Genomic DNA, 7918 nt, shown 5'->3' with positions numbered 1-7918 from the left:
TCTCGGGCTTCCTTGCTAGCCGAGTCCCTTCGTAACGCTGCCGCTCTGCTCTTGCTGCCTCTAGTTCCTCCCGTGGACGGCGATACTTCCCAGCCTGCCTCCAGGGTCCCTTACCGTCCAGGATCTCCTCCCAATTCCAGGAATCATGGACACGCTGCTCCTCCTTACCACGCTGCTTGATCCGTTGTTGGTGGTGGGAAGTTCTGTAACGCTCGTCTGATGAAGGAGTGGACCAAAGCGCAGCGTGGTACTTGTTCATAATATTTTACTAAATTAGAACACTTGAACAAAAATAACAAAGAGACAAATGAACAGCTCTGTAAGGTAACTAAACTAAACAGAAAACATAGAAATAAAGAAACTATAATGCCCACCCTAGTCACACCCTGGCCTAACCAAAATAGTGAATAAAAACCTCTCTATGGCCAGGGCGTGACACTATAACTCATCTCACATTAATCATATACCTTGCACATGAACCACCGCCCTTTTGGGGTAAGAAAAAAATGAATGTATTTACGTGTTGAAACCCTTCGATTGTCATCAATCTCGGGCAGAACCAAGCCCTCACGAAAGTTTGTTTCGGTGGACTCTCCCGTGGGTGTAAGGCTCTGATTGTCCACCAGAGGCCACATTGTCCTTCTTCTTACTTGTCTGTGCTTGTAGTGGAGTGTTTTCAGAGCAGATATTCAGATGCATCAATGATTTTCTGAGATGGGATTTTATCCTTCCCATCCTTGTGTCTTTAGTCAGTTTGAAGCACTTTATACGCACAGTTGCAGACTGGCAATGTTCAGGTCTAGTCTGGGCATTATCTTCTTCACCTCGGGTTGAGGTTAAGTAATAACCATTTCCCACATGTAGCTAATACTCCATGCTTTTCTGGTCTGGTATGTTAATTCTTAGCAAGTACTTTTAAGCACTTTGGCCAAAGGGGGTGTTCCGTCATGCTGACATGAACTCTGACATCACTCGTGGCGTGTCTAGTCACTGTGCATAGTTTATATGAAAAACAATTCTCAAAAGAAACTAAAATCACCTTCCTATCTTAACAAAAATAATTTCATCAGGCAAAATGTGTCAAGATGTTTTCATGTTTCTGAATAAGGTCAAGGAGAAACTTGTGTCCCTGGGACAGGCAGTGGGACGATGAGGTAAACTGCATTCACATTCTTTAGGCACCTATGGTAACAGGCAAATTACTGTAAGTCAAACACCCTACACAAAGGGACAGGGAAAGTATGAACATATGAGGGAGCTCTGACAATTTAGACATCTTTGGCATTTGAACTACCAGAAACAAAGGTAAACAAATCTGTTTACACCAGTGTTGTGAACCACATTCCCTTTTACTCCAGACCCAGTCTGTTCCTAAACAGAAAGCACATGGTAGGCAGAAGAGAACATATTTGAAGGACAAGGTATTTAGAAAGTCAAATGGTTTATTGAGCAAATCATGCAAGAGTAGCAGGAACACCAGGCTAAACCAAAAGCGTAACCGTAAAACCTAAAAGTGTGTCAGCAATATCGGCAAATCAAAAGTAAATTTGTCATATGGTTATACAATTAATACCATTGTATCGTCCACCCCAGTAAACAATTGTCAAGTGAAGGAGATCCTCATTTCAAACAAGCGCATTAGTTGGCACATTTCCACCACCTCAGTTACCTTTGCCCTTTTCTGCAAAAGGAGGCAATGTAACACGGGAAAGACGATTAAGGAGTTGGGCAATCCAAATTATGACCTCCCTAGTTGAGCGGTCGGGCCGTCTGTTGAAGGCTTGTCGCTTGTGCTGAGGCGCCGGGGCCTGTCGCTTGTGCTGAGGCGCCGGGGCCTGTCGCTTGTGCTGAGGCGCCGGGGCCTGTCGCTTGTGCTGAGGGGCCGGATTCTTCTGCTGAGTTGCCGGGGCCGGACGCTTGTGCTCCGGGGCCGGACGCTTGTGCTGAGGGGCCGGATTCTTCTGCTGAGTCGCCGGGGCCGGACTTATGACTTGAAGGGGCATTGTGGCCAGTAGCTTCTGATGACGTGGCATTGTGGCCAGTAGCTCCTGCTGACGGGGCATTGTGGCCAGTAGCTCCTGCTGACGGGGCATTGTGGCCAGTAGCTCCTGCTGACGGGGCATTGTGGCCAGTAGCTCCTGCTGACGGGGCATTGTGGCCAGTAGCTCCTGCTGACGGGGCATTGTGGCCAGTAGCTCCTGCTGACGGGGCATTGTGGCCAGTAGCTCCTGCTGACGGGGCATTGTGGCCAGTAGCTCCTGCTGACGGGGCATTGTGGCCAGTAGCTCCTGCTGACGGGGCATTGTGGCCAGTAGCTCCTGCTGACGGGGCATTGTGGCCAGTAGCTCCTGCTGACGGGGCATTGTGGCCAGTAGCTCCTGCTGACGGGGCATTGTGGCCAGTAGCTCCTGCTGACGGGGCATTGTGGCCAGTAGCTCCTGCTGACGGGGCATTGTGGCCAGTAGCTCCTGCTGACGGGGCATTGTGGCCAGTAGCTCCTGCTGACGGGGCATTGTGGCCAGTAGCTCCTGCTGACGGGGCATTGTGGCCAGTAGCTCCTGCTGACGGGGCATTGTGGCCAGTAGCTCCTGCTGACGGGGCATTGTGGCCAGTAGCTCCTGCTGACGGGGCATTGTGGCCAGTAGCTCCTGCTGACGGGGCATTGTGGCCAGTAGCTCCTGCTGACGGGGCATTGTGGCCAGTAGCTCCTGCTGACGGGGCATTGTGGCCAGTAGCTCCTGCTGACGGGGCATTGTGGCCAGTAGCTCCTGCTGACGGGGCATTGTGGCCAGTAGCTCCTGCTGACGGGGCATTGTGGCCAGTAGCTCCTGCTGACGGGGCATTGTGGCCAGTAGCTCCTGCTGACGGGGCATTGTGGCCAGTAGCTCCTGCTGACGGGGCATTGTGGCCAGTAGCTCCTGCTGACGGGGCATTGTGGCCAGTAGCTTTGGAATTTGGACCAGACACCACACTTGCTGGGGCAGATGTTCCAGTTGGTTCAGGTCCAGGGTAGGCAGCATGCCCATGAGCGTTACCTAGGAAACAAAGAAAACATTGTGGTAAAATGCCAGCTTTAAACTATCGGAACTAGACCGATTTGAGCTGAAGTAGTGTAAACCAAAACGCACCTTGAATGGTAAAACACGTTATCCCTCCAATTAGCAGGCAACAAATCCAAGAAACACTACAAAACAGACAGTTAAACATAAATAACCAGTGAACACTTTAAAACAAGGTAAACCAACCAGACGAATACATTGAAAAACTAACCTCAAAGAGAGTCCAAAAGTCACAGCCATCTTAGTGAGCAAAAACACAACCGTATTATTCAGCACTAATGCTAGCCAGACACCCTGCCAGAATCTCCCGGTTGCTGTGTCTAACAGCTGTTTTGGTTGCACCTCATAAAGGAATCCCAGACCCTTCTAACCTGGCTGGCTAATTATGTACAGCTGTCAGCCAATGAACTTCATTTCCATTGGTTCAATTTCCCAATTGCAATTAGGTGCTCTGTGTGCACCTAACCAGTGTGCACTGGTGTGCTGGAGGGTGGAGTTTGCACATCATGGACCAATCCGACGGTTTTAAAGAGTGAACTCTACCCACCTATTCTGGATTGAGCCAATTGTTTTTCAACAGGAGTCATCCGTTGACGTATGGTGAATAACAGAGATGATTGGACGACAAAAGAAAGACACCAAATTCAGTTCAACAATTTACAGAAAAACAGACAGTTGATGAACACATATTCAATTTCATACATGTTCATGCGTCTGTAGCTGCCAAATGCTGATCTTTTTCCCACTAATTGGTCTTTTCACCAATCAGATCATCTATTTCGCCAGCAACGTCGGGCAAAAGGTCAGAATTGGGCTCCCTGTGTAAACACAGCCTGTGTGGCTGGGACCAAACAGACTATGAGGGAGTTTATCGCTGCTTCCAAACAGACTTCAGCCACTTTCCAAAGCTTAGACGTTGCTGACGTCTGACAGATCTGACATCGCCTTGATAAGTATTTTAAGTATCAGCTAATCACATCATATGTCAGTGGATGACACAGTTGATGACGTGGCACGCAACCATTGGTTGTTGTGTCGCCTCACATTTGCTGTAGAAAGTGATCTATTGCTGTGTTACACAGGCAGCCCAATTCTAATCTTTATTCCACTTGTTGGTCTTTAGACCAATCAAATCAGATATTTTCAAACCAGATCTTTTCACATCAGATCTTTTTCAGAGCTGATTGTTCAAAAGACTAATTAGTGAAAACAATATCAGAATTGGTGCCTTTGTAAATGCAGCCTTTGAGGGAGTTTTACTACCGGTGCACCGTTCTACGGAAGGTGATGTGAACGGGCAAAAGCAGCGAGGGAGGAGTACCCTTTTCAAATCGAACAGTCAGTGGTGTAATGGAGGATATACGCAGGTATACCACCTTGTTTTCAATGGACATTTCGTGTACTCAATGCCTAATCCCCACTGATGTGTATCAAAGTAGTATAGTGGAGGTGTATGCTGTATCAATTCATAAGGCTGATGAAACAGATCAGAATGTTTAGCTTCAAAGCTTCCAAGGTCTCACATCACAAACCTTTACCATATTTTATATTCTAAACCCCTCAAGGTCAATCCAGGGTCTCACACAAAAAGCCTGTAAACGAGCGAGGACGTAATCATGCTGACTGACTGGATGCCAGGTAGGTAGGTGACCTTGACTCTGTGACATCAGCACAGTCTCTTGTGTTCTGAAGGCACTTTGGAACGAATGATACAGCCTTGACCCAGGTGTTGAATCATACAGCCTTGACCCAGGTGTTGAATCATACAGCCTTGACCCAGGTGTTGAATTATACAGCCTTGACCCAGGTGTTGAATCATACAGCCTTGACACAGGTGTTGAATTATACAGCCTTGACCCAGGTTGTATAACTGTTACTTTTTCACATTTTAAGTGTATGAATGTACACATGGCGGTAGGCCTATGCAGAATGTTCTAAAATGCGCACCGCACCAGAGGAGGCTGGTGTGAGGAGCTATAGGAGGATGGGTTCACTGTAATGTCTGGAATGGAAACGATGGAACGGAGTCAAACATATCAAACATATGGAAACTCTGTTCCGTCAATTCCATTCCAGCCATTAGAATGAGCCAATCCTCCTACAGCTCCTCTGCTATACCTCACATTTGAGCAGTTTCATGTACAGATATTTGGACAGGGATGGTAATATCCGTTACAGCTCAGACACACCGGTAGGATTGTCTAATGTTAGTATTTAACACTTCCGAACAGTGTCGACAGTCAATCTCTGAGGGTCGGCAGTCAATCTCTTTTATGTTCACAAAGAAAAGATTGTGAAGTCGTCAACCAATCAGCCTTGTTAAAATATTCAAATCCAGAAGGTTGCGTTTGTTGGCATTGCATGTCCGTATGTGTTGCTTTATGGTCTAGTCAATGTTAGCTAGCTGCGCTGGTGTTGTAGAAATACCTTGTTGATACTAATCAGATGGCCACAGCTAGATAACTAGCTAGCAAGATGACAAAGAAACCATTGTATCCACTCTCCAGAATTGCATACAGCCCAAAGAGACATGTTTTTAGCTAGATGGCTAAAGTTATCTAAATGGTTACCATGATTCACTAGCTAGCTGTGATTCGATTCGCTGATTTGCTGATTCACTAGCTAGCTGTGATTCGATTCGCTAGCTAGCTGTTGTGCTAGCATTATGCTGCACTCATCACACCATTAGTTTCATATGAAGTGTATGTGACTGACTTGCTCAGTTAGCAAGCTAACGTTAGCTAGCTAGATAGCTAACTAATAAGCTAGTGTACATTACCAAACTCAACAAAATATCTTTCTTCAAACAAAACTCTTAGCTAGACATAAAATATATAAAGACATGCTCAAGAAAAAAAGTTGTATTATGCAGCTTTGTTTTAGGTAGAACAATTCTGATGACAAGTGCCCTATTTTTTTTCGTTTTTCTTGTTGTGCTGTCTGATTGCCTCAATGTCAAGTTGTCAGCCAAAGTCAGTTTCATCCGCACACAGCAGGTACGTCTTTTGTTCTAGCAAGATAAGGAACGGCCTCATACCGTGATAAGCACCCATCCGCACTCAGACAATGAATGCTAAACATAGAAAGAAAGTTGATTTGAACAACAATGGAGCACATAAGAGTTCATAAAATATTTCCCTCAACATTTCTATGGTAGTATTTTGGCTTGGCTACTTTGAAGCACGGTAAGACATGACTCATAATATGAAGAAAAATGGTCCAGGTTTCAAACAATATAGCTATGGTAATGATAGACCTAACTGTCTTCTGATAGATGGAAAGGCTTTCCCAAAAACCTTCTATTAAATGTTAACCAGCTAAGAAGTAGCCTATCAGATTGACCTGTCAGAATGATATCATGACAACTTGCAACAATCCTGTGGCCTTTTGTTTTACAACTCCATCTCATGTGTGCTACACAAACACTGCTAACCCAATGACAGTGCTAGGTGCCTGTACTACAGAAACACTGCTAACCCAACAACAGTGCTAGGTGCCTGTGCTACAAAAATACTGCTAACCCAACAACAGTGCTAGGTGCCTGTACTACAGAAACAACGCTAACCCAACAACAGTGCTAGGTGCCTGTACTACAGAAACAACACTAACCCAACAACAGTGCTAGGTGCCTGTACTACAGAAACACTGCTAACCCAACAACAGTGCTAGGTGCCTGTACTACAGAAACACTGCTAACTCAACAACAGTGCTAGGTGCCTGTACTACAGAAACAACACTAACCCAACAACAGTGCTAGGTGCCTGTACTACAGAAACACAGCTAACTCAACAACAGTGCTAGGTGCCTGTGCTACAGAAACACTGCTAACCCAACAACAGCACTAGGTGCCTGTACTACAGAAACACAGCTAACCCAACAACAGTACTAGGTGCCTGTACTACAGAAACACTGCTAACCCAACAACAGTGCTAGGTGCCTGTACTACAGAAATACTGCTAACTCAACGACAGTTCTAGGTGCCTGTGCTACAGAAACACAGCTAACCCAACAACAGTGCTAGGTGCCTGTACTACAGAAACACAGCTAACCCAACAACAGTACTAGGTGCCTGTGCTACAGAAACACTGCTAACCCAACAACAGTGCTAGGTGCCTGTGCTACAGAAACACTGCTAACCCAACAACAGTGCTAGGTGCCTGTACTACAGAAACACAGCTAACTCAACAACAGTACTAGGTGCCTGTACTACAGAAACACAGCTAACCCAACAACAGTGCTAGGTGCCTGTGCTACAGAAACACAGCTAACCCAACAACAGTGCTAGGTGCCTGTGCTACAGAAACACTGCTAACCCAACAACAGTGCTAGGTGCCTGTGCTACAGAAACACTGCTAACCCAACAACAGTGCTAGGTGTCTGCACACATGAATTAAAGGACAACTACACAAAAAATGAAATTTTCATAGATTTTTCCCATTCCCAGATCTTAAAAAGTGGTCCACTGATTTTTCTGTACTTAAAACATCCATTGTTCTTGTTTGATTTTGAGGGAAAAAACATGAAAATTAAAATGTACATTTAAAAAATGTCAATAGTATGCCTATTTGCACAGTATAGAGTGTTCACCCACTGTACCTAATAAGTCCAATAATAAGCATTGGACTGTTGACAGAGCGGTGCAGCTTTCTCACATCATGTACACATTGTGGTGTTTTTCCTCAAAGTTGTTTCCGCGAGTCTCAAAAAAGCTAATTTAACATGAATTAAATGTAAAAGGCGATGAACATAAAAAGCTCAGTGCTCCATTGACAGAGATACAGTTGTTTTTTGTGAGAAATCTTTTTTTTTGAAGAACAGTAATTTTGCAATAATATGAACAGCATATAATCAAATACTGA

At 45.3% G+C, this 7918-nt stretch overlaps 1 long non-coding RNA gene across 1 annotated transcript; it reads right to left on the bottom strand.

Annotated features, from left to right (window-relative positions):
- Nucleotides 1-2831: 2831 nt before the first annotated feature.
- On the bottom strand, nt 2832-3403 carry LOC129848810 (uncharacterized). The gene is made up of 3 exons (XR_008758565.1): nt 3271-3403; nt 3129-3184; nt 2832-3035 (listed from the first exon to the last, which is right to left on the bottom strand). It is a non-coding gene; the product is annotated as an uncharacterized LOC129848810 (long non-coding RNA).
- Between the last annotated feature and the right edge of the window lie 4515 nt (nt 3404-7918).

The sequence above is a fragment of the Salvelinus fontinalis genome, unplaced genomic scaffold (assembly GCF_029448725.1).
Source record: "Salvelinus fontinalis isolate EN_2023a unplaced genomic scaffold, ASM2944872v1 scaffold_1197, whole genome shotgun sequence".
In the NCBI taxonomy this organism is placed as follows: Eukaryota; Metazoa; Chordata; class Actinopteri; order Salmoniformes; family Salmonidae; genus Salvelinus; species Salvelinus fontinalis.
The sequence above is the reverse complement of the archived record's forward strand: the minus strand, read 5'-3'. Positions and strand labels throughout refer to the sequence as shown.